General features: G+C 33.6%; 1 protein-coding gene across 1 annotated transcript in view; it reads left to right on the forward strand.

Moving 5' to 3' along the window:
- The window catches only part of FOXP2 (forkhead box P2), a 582,130-nt gene that overhangs the window by 193,281 nt on the left and 368,759 nt on the right, over positions 1–20,090 (forward strand). The window contains 1 exon segment of the mRNA XM_017535042.2: positions 2,905–2,995. The gene's annotated coding sequence lies outside the window, so the exon portion shown is untranslated.

Consider the following 20,090-nt stretch of genomic DNA (forward strand, 5'->3'; position numbering starts at 1 on the left):
TGGATTATATGGTAATTCTATTTTTGTTTTTTTGAGGAAACGCCATACTGTTTTTCAAAGTGACTGTTTTAATTTACATTCCACAGTGGTATCTCCCCCTCCCTCCTTCCCTCCTTCCTTTCTTCCTTCTTTCCTTTTTGCCGTTAAAATAATATATGCTTTGTTTAATGAAAATCTACATGATGCAGTGGCTATATGCTCTTTGTTTATTCTTAAAATTAGCATTTTACAGGAAAAAGTACCTAGAAACCCAGCTAACCATGGAGATGAGAGATCTCTACAAGGAGAACTACAAAACACTGTTCAAAGAAATCAGAGATAACACAAACAAATGGAAAAATATTCCATGCTCATGGATAAGAAGAGTCAATATCATTAAAATAGCCACACTGCACAAAGCATTTTATAGGTTCAGTGCTATTTCTGTCAAACTCCCAATGACATTCTTTACAGAACTAGAAAAAAACTATTTTAAAATTCATATGGAACCAAAAAAGAGCCCGAATAGCAAAGGCAATTTTAAGCAGTAGAACGAAGCTGGAGGCATCATACTACCCAACTTCAAACTATGCTACAGGGCTACCGTAACCAAAATAGCATGGTACTGGTACAAGAGCAGACACATAGACCATTGGAACAGGATAGAGAACCCGAAATAAGCCTGCACACCTCCAACCATCTGATTTTCTACAAAGCTGACAAAAACAAGCAGTGGGTAAAGAACTCCCTATTTAATAAATGGTGCTGGGATAGCTGGCTAGACATATGCAGAAGATTGAAACTGGACCCCTTCCTTATACCACATGCAAAAGTTAACTCAAGATGGATTAAAGACTTAAATGTAAAACCTAAAATTATAAAATCCCTGGAAAAACTTAGGCAATGCCATTCTGGACATAGGAATGGGCAAAGATTTTATGATAAAGACACCAAAAGCAATTGTGACAAAAGTAAAAATTGACAAATGGGATCTAACCAAACTAAAGAGTTTCTGCAAAGCAAAAGAAACTATCAAGAGAGCAAACAGGCAACCTGTAGAATGGGAGAAAATGTTTGTAAACTATGCATCTGACAAAGGTCTAACATTCAGCTTCTACAAGTAACTTAAACAAACTTTTAAGAAAAAAGCAAACAACCTCATTAAAAAGTGGGCAAAGGAAATGAACAGATAACTTTTCAAAAGAATACATACATGTGACCAAGAAGCATATGAAGAAAAGCTCAGCATCACTGATGATTAGAGAAATGTGAATCGAAAGCATAAGAGACCATCTCACACCATTCAGAATAGTTATGAGTAAAAAGTCAAAGCAAAAAGAGGTGTTGCTTTTAAAAATGGGTTTGTGGATTTTCTTTTAAAAAATCTAGAATTTATAGACTGATACAGAAAAAGTTGAAATTTCCCTATGAATATGGGCAAGGGAAAATAAGTCAGCATAAAATTGTGAAATAATTTAGACTTATACTAAAGAAATCCATTCCTTTTGGTGGCGTGTATTAGGCAGAAAATAATTATGGAAGAAAGATTAACACAAGGAAAACCAAGGATGGGGCCTGCTAATGTACACAATTTTATTGTTAAGAGAAACATGGACAACAGAGCAAAAGAATATACAGAATGTGACGAACAGGAGTTCAAACTACCTTAATATTTATGGCTTTGAGTTACCTTAATAATTCACTAAACAGTGCTTTCAAATTATGCTCCATGGAATGCCTAATGCTTTGTGAAACACCAAAAGTACTCAGGGAAAGGAGTAATGGTGGCACTGAGTATTTGGATCTGTGATTCAGCCAGGATACATTATTATTAATGGGCCATGTACTAAGGTTTTATTGCAAGAAAGAAGGGTTTTTAGCTCAACAGCATAACTATTCAACAAAGATGGCAAGTGATGCCGGTCATCCTTTACAATGCCTATGGCAGACATTGCTAATTGAACATAGAACTTCTTGCTGCTGACTCAGATTTTGTCTCCATACAGCTCTCCATTTAGTCATTACGGATCAATCAGAGTGTTGAGTCAAAACCCGTGTACTATCTATACCAGGGATATCTAATCTTTTGACTTCTCTGGGCCACAGTAAAAGACGAATAATTATCTTGGGTCACGCATAAAATACGCTAACACTGATAGGTGAATGGCTAAAAATAAAATGCAAAAAAATCTCATAGTGTTTTAAGAAAATTTACAAATTTGTGTTGGGCTGCATTCAAAGTCGTCCTGGTGGTGAGTTGGACAAGCCTGATCTGTATAGTACTAGGTTCTGTAACTTTATTGGACTTTCAGTACACTTAACATATTTTAGCCCAAGAAAGGTGTGAGCTAAATCTGTCAGATTAAAGAAGGAAGAAACTAGAAACAGAGAGTGGTTGAATTGGAAATGGATCTGGGAAATACAAACTTAAGTAAGCATTTCAGTAATAACCCTTACATTGTGATTATGAGGAGTAAATTCTTACTACCAATTTGTTAATTGTGGAAAAGCCTTCAAAGCTCATTAACTGTGTTGAAGAGCAATTGAAATCAGACATGTTTTCAGTTAAGAAATTGGAGACAGAAATAATTCTTTCTATAAATTAATATTTAATCATTGAAAAGTTTAAACTTCCCAAATCAATGACAGTGGGAAATAAAATCTCCATCTCTTGGAAGTGCATCTTATACTGTCTCCATGGCCTTTGCTTTGCACCAAACAATGCCTTGAAAATTCTCTAAATTTAAATGTAGAAAAAGCGTTTTTATGCATATTTGAATATTCACAAAATAATGCATGTTAACATTAACATTTTCCTTTGTAAGGATGAATATGTTTTATGTTCTGCGAAGTCATTGCACTAATTGTGATGTAAATTTAAATTTAATTTTCTAAGCAGTGAAAATTATTTGTCTCTATTAATAGGTCTACTCTAATGTGATGCTGGGATTGAATTTTCCTAAGACTCCATTTCAAGGTTGATTCAAAAGTCTTGTGGAAGATCTGGAAGAAATAGGTAAGTGTCCTTTGGTAAAAATTATCTTTTGCTCATTGTGCTTATTTTTATTTTTCTAATGCTGATTTTATTCTTTAATTTTTTTGGTTAAGTATCTTTGCCCAGATGTTAAGAAGTATTCAGCATACTATGGAGACATGTTAAGTAGGGCAGTAGAAATATTTATCACTGCTTTTGGGGTTTTCATTTCACTACTTGCTGCTCTCTTTCTATTAAATGTGGTATCACTTTTTAAAACCAGCATACACTCATAGGGAATATGAATTTGGCCTGAAATGTTAAAAGTAAATTATTAGTTAAGAAAAGTACTTGAAGTGTCTTATTACCATTGTGCTTACCTTTTATTATGCTGGTATTTTCAGTATTATTTTTTAAAAGTTCAAATGATATTGAAGTTTTGGGGGTATCGAGAAGTATTGAGAAAATAATCACAGTAATATAACAGTAATGATTATTTTATTGAAAATTTGATTTTTCTAATATAATTTTTGAGATCCAATCAGCTGTTTTGGAAGATTTGTTTTCTTTTTTAATGTTGTGTAGCTTTAAATCTCTTGATAGTTTTCCTTGATATTTACAATGTTAACATATAAAGGCTCTCAATATATAACACAAAATGGGTTTTTCAGTTTCACTGTTGTGCTATAATATCAATCAAACAGTTTGTCATGAGTATCCAAATTCATGATAATATAATTATAATTTTAAAAGAAACCTAAAAGAAATTTTAGGCAGAGTTTGTATTTTAAAGCTTCCTAGTAGTGTATATCATATCTTTCCCCTATTTTTACCTCAGGAGAGAGGGAAACCAAAATGCCCTGGCTTCTTCAGAATTCTTCATTAAGAGTTTCACCCTGAGCATAGGACAGGCCTCAGGATCTTCCCTTTCTACTCAAATTTCTCCACCAATTTCTACAACTTTCTCAAGATACACTCCATAATCTCTCTGAGAGATATTTGTCAATGTTCTTTAGTTGTACAGTTACATACTTTCCAGATATTTTACCTTCTGTTTTTCCTGTGGATTTTTTTTTTTTGGTTCATTTCTTACCAGTTTTATCATTTTACCAGATACACATTAAAATGATTCCACATTTATGTAGTATTTAAGATTTTCAAAGCACTTTAACAACCTTTTACTTCATTTTACTCTTAATTTATGATGTAAGTAAGGTTGACATTAATATTCTTTTGTAAGTAGAGAAACAAAGACAAAGAATTAAAATGATTTGGAAAAAGTTATATAGCTTGTTGTCATTTTACAGTTAGTAACAAACAATTAGGTGTTAGAACACATGTCTGCTAACACTCAAGCTTTTTTGTAGTTAGTGGAACATTATTTGTATGTTTGCCGTAGATAATGGTTATATTAATATACTCCATCTTTACACAACCTTTTGATAAACAAGTTATTATTTTTGAGTAACAGCGTGTTTATTTGTATAATAGCAGAGGGAGTTTAGATTTTTAATAAGCAGGAATTATCTGACAATAAACAAGGAAGGAATGAATCACGGAATCGTAAGATGAACTATTTTTAGAAAATAGAGAATCTTCTTCCTAGAAGAGAATATAATTGCACTTGAAGTTAGTCCTCGAACTGATTTTGGAATGTGCTACTTAGACTTTTTGTTTTTAATTAAACACTAACCACTTATTGGTGTAAATAATGAATATACATAATGCCGAAGTTTTAACTTAATGGGAAAGTGCATTCTGAAAAGGCGTTTTTCCTCAAAAATGTATACAATTTTGAACCCTTGAGCTGGAAGTATGATCGTAAGAGAAGAATAAACTGATGGAGAAGCAAAGATTTTGGAGTCGGATTGACAGGAGTTTGCATCCTTGCTGCTATTTTTTGGCTTTTTAAATCAACCTCTATTAATTTTTGCTTTTCAGCTCTCAAAGAGTAAAAGGGGGGACTAACAGATATGTTTATTTTATTATTGTAAAAATTTAGGACTTGGTACATAGCTATTTTCAAGAAATACTGGACTTTTGTCTTCTCTGTTCCCTTCCCCCAAATAATCCCTAAATGGACCTCGGTTCAAACTTTCTATTTTCAAATACATATTTTTTAGTTTTATCTCCATTTCACCTCTCAAAGATGTTAAATAACCTGCCCTACATAATACTTATCAGATGGGAACTAAAATGCTGTTTCATACAACTTATAACAGAGTATTTATGTAAGTGGGTAAATGCGTAGTTGGGCATATAGGTGGGTGTGTTTTACTTTAAGATATTCAGTTATTTTTAGAGTTTCCACTGCAAGACTATTAAACTGAAATTAAATATCAGTTTTAGTTAATTCAGTGCAGTAGAAATAATTTTCATTCACATATTTATAGAAAATTGCTATAGATTCCATAAATACTTATTAGAGGTTAGGTATCGTACATGAAAAATATTTTCACTATTTTTTGAATTATTAAAAAAAACGTAAATGGACTATGTGGGAAGCTGGTTTGGTGGACAGGGGGTTGGTTCAGCAATTCAGATACATAGCATACTGATATTCATTGTCAACTGATATTCATTATCAAAAGGAAACAGAATGAGCAAGACTGCAAATAGAGGCGATAGGGTGGAGCTGTTGGGAATCCAAAGTTGGAAATCAGATTGCCTTGGTTTGAGTGATGCTTCCAAAGTAAACCAACTTTATGTGAAACCTTGAACAAGTCATCAAGGCTCTTTTACACTTAATTTGTCAATCTAGAAAATAGAGATAACATTACCTACTTAATAGAGTTTATGTGAGGATTAATTATGTGAATAATATAAAGGGCATAATGAACATTTAAAAAGTTAGTATTACTTTGTTTTCTATTATATTCATTTCAATGGCTGACTGTATTATTCAGGCCATGTGGCAAATACCCTATATAGAATAATCTCATTTATATCCAATCATGGGTCTTACAAGAAATGCTAAATATGAGTTAATTCTTTGTCTTGGTTATTTTACATTGTTATAACAAAGTATCATAGACTGAGTGGATTATAAACAACAAAAATTTATTTCTCACAGTAATGGGTGCTGGAAGATTCACTTCAGGCTGCCAGCCAGCAAAGTTGGGTTCTGTTGAGCACCTTCTTTCAGGTTGTAGACTGTCATCTTCTTTCTTGTGTCCCCACATGTCAGAAAGAGGTTGAGAGAACTTTCTGGGGTTTCTTTTATAAAAAGGGCACTAATTACATTCATGAGGGTTGTATCTTCATGGCCTAATTACCTACCACAGGTTCCACCTCCTAATACCATCACATTGTGGTATAGGATTTTAACATAGGAATTTGGGGACAACACAGGCATTCAGTGTATGACATTATGTACCTGTGCTCTCTGGGTATGGTTAGGATGTATATTAGTTTTCTGTTACTATATGATAAATTTTCATATATTTATAAGCTTAAAAACAACATAAATGTATCAACTCACAATTCCTTCGGGTTAAGAGTCCAGGCCCTGACAGTTTAGCTCAGGGTCTTAAAAGATTGCAATCAAGATGTCAGCAAGGTTGCATTTTCATATAGAGCTCAGGGTCCTCTTCCATGCTCATTGATTTTCGGCTGAATTCAGTTCACCGCAGTTTTAGGACTGAGATCCTCAGTCTCTAAAGTCCACCTTCCTCCCATGTGACACTCTCCATACACAGTTTACAACAAAGCAGCTTTCTTCTTTAAGACCAGCAGGAGAGTCTATACTGCATGCTACCAAAATGGAGCCTGTGTGTGTGTGTGTGGTTAATATACACGCACACATGTGTATATATATGTGTATGTATATATGGATGTGTGTGTGTGTATGTATGTGTGCGTGTATATGTGTGTGTGTGTGTGTGTGTGTGTATATATATATGTATGTGTATTGAAGTAATTATCAGAGTGACAACCCATAACCTTTGCCATATTCTATTGGCTGGAAACAAGTCACAGGTCCTGCGCACACTCAAGGGGAAGGAATTTTACAGGGCACGAATATGGGGGAAACCCTGGATACTGTCTGCCAAAGCATGTTAAACTTAAAATTCATGAAATATATTACCTTAATGTTTTATAATTATGCTATAGTAAATAAAAAAGAACATTGTTGAAACGTGTAAAAAATTTTTTTCATAGAGTTTTCTTTTTTCTTTTTCTTTTTTTTTTATTGCATTTTAGCTTTTGGGGTACATTTGAAGAACATGCAAGATAGTTGCAAAGATACACACATGGCAGTGTGATTTGCTGCCTTCCTCCCCTTCACCTATATCTGGCATTTCTCCTCATGCTGTCTCTCCCCAACTCCCCACCCCCCATTGTTACAATATAACTCCCAGCAGACCATTCCTCCTTGCCTAAAATTAATCCATTGTTTCAAGCTGGCTAAAACCACCAGACTAATTATAGCCTAGACCTAGTGTGGTATTTAGTACACCCAAGAATGTGGCAAAACACAGATATCTTACCCTTTCTCTTTACTCTGATATGTATACCTTTAACTACATGTTTTACATTTTCTCGCCTACATCTTTGTCAGTGTACACCCTTTTCTTTCCCGTTCTCTATCTTTTTAAAGCACATTTACATTTCTACCTTTTTCCACTATACTTTTCTTATTTCTTACCTCTTTTTTAGCTAGCCTAGGACTTTTTCTGCATAGAATCATGCCATATCATAGACAATCTGATGTTATAGATATGCGATCATTAATCTCATTCCCCTACTACCCATAGAGATTACAGAATGTTGCTCATTTGTGTGTTTCTTAAAATGCTGCATGTAATAGTATCTTTAGAAATATTCATCGAATATGTAAAACACCTTCTTGATTTAGAACAGTGGTCTAACAGACAGTATTCAGTTTGACAGTCGTATTTCAGAAGATGTTCTTTATAAGTTATTCACTTTTATATTGGCTCAGTAATTTGAAATATACCTCAAATAACCCTTAAGTTACTTGTGAGAATCCATTACAGTTTACACCTTTGAAACCAATTACATATGAGAAGAATATGAATCACTGTTTTTATGATAGTGAGTGAGTTCTTATGAGATTGGATGGCTTTATGGGGGGCTTCTCCCTTCGCTGGGCACCCATTCTCTCTCCTGTCACCCCGTGAAGAGGTGCCTTCTGCCATGATTGTAAGTTTCCTGAGGCCTATCCAGCCATGTAGAACTGTGAGTCAATTAAACCTGTTTGCTTTATAAATTACCCAGTTTCAGGTATTTCTTCATAGGAGTATGAGAACAAACTAATACAAGATAATAAATGGTTTTGTTCTAAATTGCCAAGTTGGGGGGGTAATTTTTATGCAATAATAGATAATTAATATGTTATAGAATATTTCAACCCTAATATTATATCCACAAGTTTCAGCACTGCCCTTGGATTTGAGAGGAATATAAAGATTAATAGTATGCCAAATATAATGTCTCTCAGGCATATGTAATAGAAGAGATAGGTACATATATTTATAAGATAGTGAAACGTGAAATGTTTAGATTTACCTGGAATACTGATTTTGCAACATGTAGAAGCCACTTTTAATATCTTGCCCACTGATCAGATCAGTATTGGAGAGTCATGCTTACTCATGACTGGGTAGGTCTATGTGCTGGTGTGATACTCATTGTTTGTGGAAGAACTGCTTCGAATAAATACCCATGTGTTTATAGGATCTGGACTTGCAGAGTCTCGTCTACTAATTTATCATGATGGTTTTCTGATATCTTTTAATGTCCTTTATGGAGCTTCAAATACTAGAGTTACATGGAAGTATCTATCTATCTATCTATCTATCTATCTATCTATCTATCTACATATTTGGAGTGCTGTACTTTGAAGCATTGAGTTCATTAACAAACAATACATTTGGTTTCCAGAAAAGTGAATTGAGAAATATGTATCAGCAAGTAATAGAGTAACATTTTTAAAAAATAATAAATTATTGGCCAAGCATAGTGGCTCACACTTGTAATCCCATCACTTTGGGAGGCCGAGGTGGGTGGATTACCTGAGGTCAAGAGCTTAAGACCAGCCTGGTCAACATGGTGAAGCCGTGTCTCTACTAAAAATATAAAAATTAGCCTGGCATGGTGGTGGGTGCCTGTAATCCCAGCAACTTGAGAGGCGGAGGCAGGAGAATTGCTTGAACCCAGGAGGTGGAGTTTGCAGTGAGCCAGGATCGCACTACTGCACTCCAGCCAGGGCAACAGAGTGAGACCCTTTCTCAAATAAACAAATAAATAAATACATTATCATTAAACCATCATTCCAAATTTCATTCCTATTGATGTGATGATAGAACTTGGACAAACATAATGCACTATATTAGAAAAAGAGAAAATGAAAACTTGTTCATATTTTTAAAATAAGAGTTCATGTTTATAATTTTAAATTTGTGGGTTGGAACTATCTGCTAGTAAAATTTTTGATATCATTATACAAAATAGCAAAATACAGATTTTAACTGGCCTGCTTTTCAATTCAACTGAACATTAAGTACCCTTTTAATGGTCTTATTTGCTGGGAAGTGCACCATTATAATAATCTGCTTTTTACAGCCCATATCAAATATGAACCAGCATCACTTATTACAAAGTTTGTGCTTTGGGAGACATTTTCACGGCATCCAACAGTACTACCCCACATTTCTTGGAATTAGTCTTTAGTGGTATCATTTTCCAAAATGAGTTGTTGCTCAAACTTACTGATTGTTTTGTGGTTAAAATCTAATTCAGCAGCTATATTTAAAATGACATGCAAATTTGTAAGGAAAGGTCCACTGAAACTACTGTTACATTAGTAATCGTATGAAAATGCTATAGAAGAGATACAATGCAGCTTGGATGTTTTTCGTTTTTTTCCCCCTATATGATATCCAAGGGGATGACTATGAAACCTCATTTTAAACTGTTGGCAATTTGAGTTTTTACAATTGTCTGCCAGAGAACAGAGGACTATTACTGTAGGTGTCATGTAAAATGAAGTTATAGTCTGAAGCCTCCTTTTAGCTGTCAGCCTTATTAAGGAGCTCTTCATGTGTTGAACCTGCCACCTGGTATTATATAAGCAATGCATGCGAGAGCCTGGGGAGAGCTTTCTTTCTCTTTTCTGTGGCCTTTATTAGGCTTGGCTCACATTTTCACTGTTGCTTTGCCTTATTCCAACTTTTAAGCTGCACCTCACAGCACAGTAGGTCTAATATAGATTGACTCCTTTGCCTGAAGACTGATTGAAACTTGAATCTCAGAGTTGCTAATGCTCAATGAACCATTTTATTGAAGATAAAGTAAATAAAATAGAGTGCCATATGAGAATTCTCTGAAATCAAATGGAATAATTTGGCAGGTTTAAGCCCATAAAGAAAGCAAAGCAATGAAACAGAATACTTTTTATGTTCAGTGTATTAAGGGGGTAAATATTCTTGATATATTAGACCTAAAATATTTAATGTTGTCAGTACAATTAAATGTTAAATATAATTTTCAATGGGCGTGTCATTCTTGGTGTTAAACGATGGGTTATCTCCAAAAAAGCAATATGAATAAAAACCTTTGGGACTACAATATCGTGATGATTTTTTTCTTTCTCTTTTTGTGACACTTAAGTGCATCGATCAGTAGTCTCAGATAATTTAATAAACAACACAAATGAATGGATTTGCCAAAGTACACTTTAGAATCCTAAGGTTGGAAAATAACGGTAAACTTTAGCCTACCCAAAGATGCTGTTAAGCTTGAGCATTTTCTTCATTAATCAAGATTATGTGTTCACATTAGAACACACTTTTCTGAAAAGTATCCTGTGGAGTTTTTTTTCTTCCTTTTTTGAATAAGGCTGTTAGGTTTATTCAAAAATAATTATCATATATGTATTTTCCATATTGTGGAATAATTTGGGGAAGAAAAATGTTGGAGTGACCTTAGCATCTTGAATCCTGTGAACTTACAATAGCATATAATACCACAATAACACATATTGACACATTTAATCTGTGAAATACAAAAACCTGAACGTCTGATGCAGAGAAATGAAGATTTCTTATTTGATTGCCTGGGCCAGATGAAAATTAACATTTTATAGAGGACAGATGAATAAAAGAGTTTTGTTAGAAAATTTCTGACCTTGCTGATTAAAGGTGTAGTATCTTTCTTGAACCTTAAAAAGATTCTGTCACATTAATACTTTCTCCTATAATTTCTCTTGTAGTTTCTCCAAATTCAAGATAATTTCCATTTGTGCTTCTCTTAAATGTGTTTAGTTAATTTAAAAAAAAAATTTGCTAATACATTTCATTTGTTTCACAGGTGATGATTTATCCTTACTTTTTAGCTATATCCACTATATGTATTTTTTTTTCTTCTGTCAAGCTGCTCTTTATTTCAGGGAAAGGGCAGGGCAGAGAGCTCTTTCTTGGCAGCGACTTTCCTCATGGTAGCCAGAATATTCCGCTCCTCCCATTTCCTGTTGGCATGGATGTGTGTCCCCACCCTTTTCTTGATGAACTTGAGGGCCCATTTGTCCTTGGAGGCCTCCAGTAACTCCATGGCATGCCGCTTCTATGGGGCAAAACCACACACTTCTCAGATTGTGGCCCGCACAAACTTAGTGTTTGGTCAGATGCCAACAGCGGTGGCTGTGCGTAGGCTTGCTCACATTCGAGGTTACCTTGTGGCCCTTGTTGAGGCCCATGGCCATGGGGTAGCGCAGGGTCATGGCTGCTGCTTTCCAATGGTGGCCGTAGCAGAAGCACTGTATGTGTTTTTTTGCCTCTAAGTGCCCGATACTCCATCAGTTCACACAACTATTAACTGTATTATATAATGATTTCCAATAACTGTCACAGTTAGATATAAAGGATACATTACATTCTCATAAGAACAATAAGCCATTTGAAAGAACTCCTTGACATGTTTTTGCCTTGTAAAGTAATGTCAGTCGAGAGCTGATTTGGTTCTTGACCATGACTTAGACTATTTTTCCTCCAAGGAGTTCAGTCAGTTTCAGGGTTCAGGTTGTCTCCAAAAATATGTGAGGCTGAGTAAGAATAAACATGCTCCATGCTCCCCTGTGAGTGAACTGAAAGAGAGGTTATCACATTGCAGTTTTTCCTTACGTAGTGAGGCTGAAAGTATAATTAGCTACCCAGTACTTTTAAAATAATGCTATATTTTTAGTGTTCCAGTGCCCTTATTTTTTACACTTATCTTCATTATTATATTCTATACTTATTTCCTTCTGACTGATTGGTAAGTGTTAAAGCCTATTCCTTTATCTAGAAGTACATCTTATTTGCTATAGACTCCAACCATTTATTTCTTTTGAAATTTTGGTTTTGAGTGTGAACTTGCCCTCAGGAAATCATGTGTCAAGAAAAGTTTTCTCAAAATGAGGAAAGCGTTACATGGAAATCTGACAAGGCTTAGTTCCTTTAACAATGTATTCTAGACTATTAGCAACATGCCAAACTGCAGATTAGAGAACTTGTAGCAGATGAGCTGTATTTGGTAAGTCATTTCCTGTGCTGACCCTTGACATCTCCCTTCTCTCTATTCACCACTTGTTCCCCTTTGTCTTTATGCTTAATTCTCCTTTTCAAAATGCTTCACTGTCCCCTTTACATTATTAGTATTAAGTAGTGTATGTTCTTTGGTATTACTGCCTGGTCTCTCAGCACTCTGGGCTTCAAATAATAATAAAAGTATTAGTAATAACAGTAATGCTACAATCCAACATGTTGTAGTATCAGGTACTCTTCTCAGGGATCCGCCAGCATTAACTCATTGAATATTCACAATGTAAGAGTTACATACTTGTGAGGTAGAAGGCAATATAATCTTCATTTTACAGGTGAAGGTGTGGGGCTCAGAAAAGTTAAATAATTTGCCCAGCCTTACCTAGTTACTGTGTGACAGCACTAAGATTTGAACTAAGGCAGTTTAGCCTCAAAGCTCTTCAGTACTCTATTGCCCGGGACAATTGAACAGCTCCTCTTCTCATGTCCTTTCTTGTGTGTCCTAAAGCACAGTGTGTATTTAAGAATAAAAAGGTTTATGATGCAGTTCCACACTCTGTATATTACATTTTTGGAAGCTAGCATGGTCAAAATCAGTTAACTTCTGAAATATAGAATGCATTTTAAATAAATCACTTTACTTTCAAATAGAGACACATGGATTAAGGTATGAAAATATTAGTAAGAACTCATGAACCATATATACAGAATTAGAATGAATGACTTGTATTCAGCGTTTCAGTCAACTGAAAGGGATTGTTTCATGTACTTTAAAATTTTAGTAGACTAACATGCATTCTGAAACTTTATTTTTATTTTCACTATAGTTTTAATTATCTTATATAACTATAACAAAAATATGCAAGAACTTAATTTTGCAATCTTAAAAATATACTCCTTAAGGTAAATAACTATACAATATATTATTCAAGATGCTTTTGTGAGTAAAAAGGATTCTGCATTTACCACAAGCAATAGGTATATATTGGTACTATCTTGGGTGAAGATGTATGGCATCATACTTGAAGCAGAAGTTGTTAGTTGTCATTCTAACATCCTTTCTTCTCTTTTTTCTTTGCTAACATAACCCTGATGTTATTAAGACATACTTCGTTACTATACATAGCATATACTTCCTGGGAAACTGACCCTGTATCTAGTTCCAAGAGGTGGATCCTGACTAGGTAAAACCAATTATGATAATCCTATTATTTTGCCAGTAATTGGCTTATTTATATTTTATTATTAATTTAATAAATAAATAATGTTAAATAACTCTCTAAAGTTACATAAATAAACAAATTTAGTGTTTAATTTATTAAACATGGAACCCTTTCTACCTCTTGATGAACTGAGGTAGTAACTTTCTATTTAATATCTTTTGATTTAGAATTTTTGTCACCTTCAAGCTATAAATATTCTAACTAATATACTCATTGTAATCATTATTTGAGGAGTTGGACCCTCACCAGACTTTCACATTACAGGGATTTCTATTTGCATAATGCAGGGTAGGTTTACAGAAGAGGACTGACGAGCTTAATAGGGAAAACAGGGATGGAAGTTTATCTCCCAAGAGTTCAGAAAGGTTGTTAAAAGGAATCGAAAAGTGGTTTCTTTGTCTTTTGTCTTCTGAAAAGGATTTAAGGAAACCAAAGGATTACACAGTACTCATTTACACTTTCAGGTTGACATAGACATTCCTTGCAATTTCTGTGACATTTTCTTACAGGAAGGCTTATTCCAATTCTTCCAGCAAGTACCCTTACACACACACACACACACACACACACACACACACACTCCTTCACTTTTGGTGGGGTTTTGAGAGGAAATGGAAAAGAGATTCAAGCTACTCACTTTTTCTTATCTGAAGATAGCTGCTTCTCTGGTTCTTATTGTTATACTTTAAATTAGGCAATTAGATATATAGAATCTAAGTTTCTTTATATCACAGATGATCATTCAATCTGTGTAACCATAGGAAAGGGAACTGATTAAGTTAGAGTATATAAAACAATAGAATAACAAATAATATTTAGATAAATGAATAATGCAGGGATGAAGCACTATTTAAATAATATATATTTTCCTTAAAATATGTATTTATTTATTGGAAAATTACTATATGCAAAAATATCAGTGAGTATTTCTGGGAGATAGAGGTATATAAGATTTTCATTTTCCTGTTTATACATTGAATGATTTTCTGTATTATTTCAACTTTGTTCATCAAACACATTTTTCCTGAAACAATAAAAATTATTAAAATAGGAAAAAGTTCTTATTCTCAACTGGGTGCAATTCTCTGAGTAGTACCTTACTATAGGTGCAATTAACCAGATGCCTCATTGCTCAAGCATTCTTAGTAATAAAGATTTAATATATATCTTTTTCTTGTGTTTCTGCTCAGAATTTTAATACCTGTAAAGACGATGTTGTTGTGAATCACAACATCATTAGAGACTGGAATTTTCATCCTGGAGAGGTTTTTTTCTTCATATCTAGACACTTTTCAAAACACATAAATGTTAGCTACTAAATGGCTTATCTTTAAAAACTGTCTTTCATAAAATCTGAAAAGCACTCCTTTTCATTGTGAGAGATAATTTAGAATTAATCTTAAAACAGAACTGACTAGGCCAAGTGATTCTTAGCCCTGTGAGACAATGAGATACAAATCCACGTTTTATACAACCATTTTATAATTCTCCCTTTACTAATATGAAAGGTAAACTTTTAGATATATACTTGAGATATATTATTTCAAAAGTCAATATAATGCAAATGATTGATATGCTGAAATTAGAATCTGTATTCCCTATATTAATGAAATAGTTATATAAATGCCCTACTTGCAGAATAGCCATTAATATGGCAGCCAAAAAGAGTGATACATGAACAGTCATTAGTGCTATTTTTCAAAATGCTGAATCTGGACAAATTAGAAACAAAACAAATATTACTTTGATATAAGCATCATTGAACTCCTGGAAAATTCATTCTATATTAAGAATGCAAAAATACCTTGATTTCATATGTAAAATAAGGCTAGGTCTAGTCACAGGTTTCTTAGTTTCACAAATATTTGGAGAAAGTCTTGAAAGATGCAATAACATTCTTCATTATTGTGTATGACTACCAAACATAACTGCTGTCCACACATACCATGTCTCAAATTGTTATTACATTAAAAAATCTTCCTTAGAATTTTCAAAACTCCTGTTAAACAGTGGTATGGCCTTCACTGAGGCACTCTGGTTTTGTTAATGGGAAACCTAAGTTCTTCATCTCTTCTGCGTTCTGTGAAGTTGGACAAGTGTTTTATGTCTCTGAAGTTCAGGTCTGTGATTTATTGATGGAAAATAATATAAATGAAAAAGGCATCTTGCACTGGGTGTCAATGATGTCTTTTAAGTGTAACGTTTTGTAATTCCTGTAAAATAAAGTCTCCTAACTCATCAGCACAACATGGAGGAGTCCTCTAATAATGTTTATTTAGAAAGATTAACTTTCTAAAATGATTCACTTGCATCTAAAGAGCTGGTCAGCGTCTTAAATAATGAGTATTTCCCCTGACTTTCAGTATTTGGCATTTGTATAAATTCTCTGTGGCTTTCTGCCTTACTTTTTAGGCAGTTCATGGAAGATAATTAAAATGGTAGAAGTATCACCTATCACCATATGACAACATTTGACAAGTTCAGCATTAGTTATTGGTACAAGAAGCAGAAGTGATTAATGATAAAAAGCAGAAGTAACTCTCTGAGGCTGGTGATTAGTAGAAGTCAACCCATAATTTACTCTTATTGAATTTTAACTTCTAGATTGCAATTATCATGATTACTTAACAATATTTATTGACTGCTGTCTTACATGTAATTCCATATTTTCATCTTTGTTAACTAATTCAAATGTTTTTTTAGCAATCTCCATGTTATAACAGTGGTTGGTAGAGCATGCATTTGCACATGTGCAAATATGATTCATTCAGAGATATTACCATATACACCTTTATAGTCACAGCATATGAACTTTTGATGGTAAAACCGCTGGGTTTTAGAAATGTATACATATGTACAAATATTAATTTATTAATGCAGACCTATATGGAAGTTCCTACTTGCTTCATACTTCTCAGTTTAAAAGCAATTTAAAAATATTAAATCATTTAATACTCAATAACTTTAAGAGGAGGTAATACTATCACTTATGCCATTATAAAATAAAGAAACATAATTTGAAGTTAGTAAGAATAGAGAATATTTAAATTGAGGTAGTTGGTTTCAGAATCTATAATTTTAACCGATAAATTATTGTAGTAGACACACCCAAAGGTAACTCTATGATGGGCCAAACCTTTGTAAAATTCCCTCCCATTGAGTTGAGAGCAGAACCTATGACTTGTTTCTAGCTAATGAATGTGGCACAGATAATAGAATAGTCATTCACATAAATATATGAAACTCCATCTTAGCAGACTGGAGCAAGTGATTATTCTGCTAGACTTGAAGAAGCAAGCTGCCATGTTTTTGAGAAGGCTAGGAAATGACCACATGGTAAGGAACTGTGAACAGCTCCTCAAGAGTTGAAAGGAGCTCCAGCCTAGAGACAGAAAGAAAATGGAGACCTCGGTCCTACAAATCCAAGAATGAATTCTGCAGACAATCAGGTGAGCTTAGAAGAGGGTCCTGAGCTCAATAAAAAGAACACAGTCCAGTTTATACCTTAATTTTCCATCTTCTGAGAGTCTGAGCAGATGACTCAGCTAAGCTCTGCCCAGCTACCTGAGTCACAGAGATTGTAGGGTAATAAATGCATGTTCCATTATGCTTCAAGTTAGTCATAATTGTTACACCAGTAAGAGATAACGAACACAATTTTGAATAGTTGAAATAAAAAAACCCTATCATTTATTGTTAAATGAGTAATTGTCACAGGTAATGTGGAACTTGAAATGACTTTTGAAGGATAAAATTGAGCTGTTCGGAATTTCGACGATGTGATTGTGAAAAATCCTACACACACACAAAATGTATGATTAAAGGCAATGATATATATATATATATTTGGGAAGATTTTAAGACATGGTTGGGAAATAGGAGATGTTTGTTAAAGAATTTAAGATTTTTTAAAGGAAATCTCAACTAATCAAGTGAATCTGAAAGTTATTGAGGGATGTTAGTAGAAGGCTTGTTTGACCAAAGCACTGGAGCAGAGAATGACTTAACATAGAAGCATTCATCTTTAAGCCCTCTGGTAATCATTGTCCTTACCTCTTTTGTTTACAGATCATTTTTAAACCTTTGTTTCCCAATTAACCTCTTTTAGAACCAGAGTTTTACTCCTTCTGCTTTCTTAGTCTGCTTACCCTTTTTTACTTGTCTGCCTTAGAAACATGAAACTAGAGGTTTTAAAAATCTTATTGATAGTGTACTCTTAATCTCAACTTTTGGGACAAGTTAATTCATTTCTTTACAGTTTAATTATTAGTCAGTTGTGTACTTTGTGACCCATTGTGATCAATAATTTGTAAAATAAGTTCATTTTAAATAAAGTATATAAAAATAGAACATGGACTACATAAACTATGCTCTAAGAATGAAACATGAGATGTATTACTCTCTTCCTTATTATTTCACATTTATGGCTGCAGACTTTATACCTTTATGGAATCTTTAATAATTTTTAAGTATATTGATGAGAATAAATATGGCAAATATTTTACAGAAGGAATTCAAATGCAATTATAATTAGATAACATACAGTACATTATAGTCAATGAAATAAGTAGGTAGATTTATTTTAAATATTTTAAAGTTCTTACTGTAGGATTATTTCCTTGTGATATTATAAGTGACCTCGTATTTGTGGCCACAGAAAGTAGCCTTTAGCAAACAAAATAAACACTCTAGCTTCTAAAGGTCATTAATTATTATGGGGTTCTTAGTTTTACATCTTAAACTCTAGGCGGTAATCACGTGGAGAGTGGTAAATAAGTGTGCGGAGGCTCAATGCTAGACTGCAGAATAAATAAAATGTGTAAGTTTGATAAAATTTATATCATTCATTTGTATCTTTCATTTTTATGTTGTTAAAAAAGAGGCTGGGCACAGTGGATCATGCCTGTAATTCCAACACTTAGGGAGGCCAAAGTGGGCAGATTACTTGAGGCCAGGAGTCCAACACCAGCCTGGCCAACATGACAAAGCCTTATCTCTACTAAAAATACAAAAATTAGCCAGGTGTGTGGGTTTGGGCCTGTAGTCCCAGCTACTCGGGAGGCTGAGGCAAGTGACTTGTTTAAACCCAGGATTTGGAGGTTGCAGTGAGCCAAGATCACCCCATTGCACTCCAGCCTGGGTGACAGAGAGTGAGACTCTGTCTCAAAAAAAAAAAAAAAGAAAGGATCTGCATGTGGAAACTTCATAAATTGAGTTTCAGATGTCTTCCTTCTCTATAATCCATTTTCTCTTAGTTATACTTTGTCTTTACTGTTAATAGTTATTTCCCACAAAAATGGTTTGAAATGTTTCTGAAACAACTTTAAAGGCATTTAAGAATAGAATGTTTAAGAACAGAAAGCAATTCTGTGTGCTGGAAAAACATTAACTATACAAATAATAAGCTAGATACATTATATATTTTGTCATTAAAATTTTATAAAGTTTTTACTATGTTGTCTTATTCTGGATATTTTAAAAAGATTTTCATTTGTATCATTAATATAAGAATGAAAAAATACAATATGCTTGACCTCATTTGACTTTCTGCCATTGAATCATTTAAAAGGTTTGTAAGATGTTTAATTACAAAAAGGTATGATCATTATTCATCTCATCATTTGATATTTAACGTCAACTCAATTGCCTCCCTGGAGTGCACTGTGTTTCACAGATCAATAGATTTACCAAGAGCTTGAAGGAGAGCTTTAAACGTTCATTGAAAAGAAGGAAAAATAATATCCCTCTTGTAAAATGGCATACACAGTCATTTCATCAGCTTCATAATTATTTTATTTACTTCTATGAATTAGTCTGCTATAACAGTAGTTTTAGAGTATTACATCTCCTTTAAGTAAATTAAATTATATTGTTTATCAGATTTGTTTTACTCAAATGCACTGAAAATTCTTTAACAAATATAGAGGTAGATTTCTTGAATAAATTCTGCTTTTGAGAGCTGTCTTAAATGACTCTTATTTAAAATGTGATTCTCAATTTTCAGTATATCCCCTGTAAAATGATTCTTATAAAAACATTTTATATTCCATCCGATCCTTACACATTTATAAGGAAATTGTACAGTAAGAAGTTTAGAACTGGAAGAGGAATTTTTCCTTCTTTCCCACTAGCTCCTTGGATGCTTCCTAGTCCTGATGAAATATCACTGAAATGCAGTTAATAAAAACACTTTAAAAAGTTTATTGTGTTTTCCCTGTGCCAGGCCTTCTAATCACATTACACATATTAACTCATTTAATACAGGTACTGCTGTCCCCATTTTTGCAGTTGTATAACTTGCCCAAGGTTACATAGCTAATAAATAGAAGAACCAGACTTGGGCCCTTATAAGTAGTTCTTTTTTTTTTTTTT

This window comes from Cebus imitator, unplaced genomic scaffold (genome assembly GCF_001604975.1).
Source record: "Cebus imitator isolate Cc_AM_T3 unplaced genomic scaffold, Cebus_imitator-1.0 Scaffold90, whole genome shotgun sequence".
In the NCBI taxonomy this organism is placed as follows: Eukaryota; Metazoa; Chordata; class Mammalia; order Primates; family Cebidae; genus Cebus; species Cebus imitator.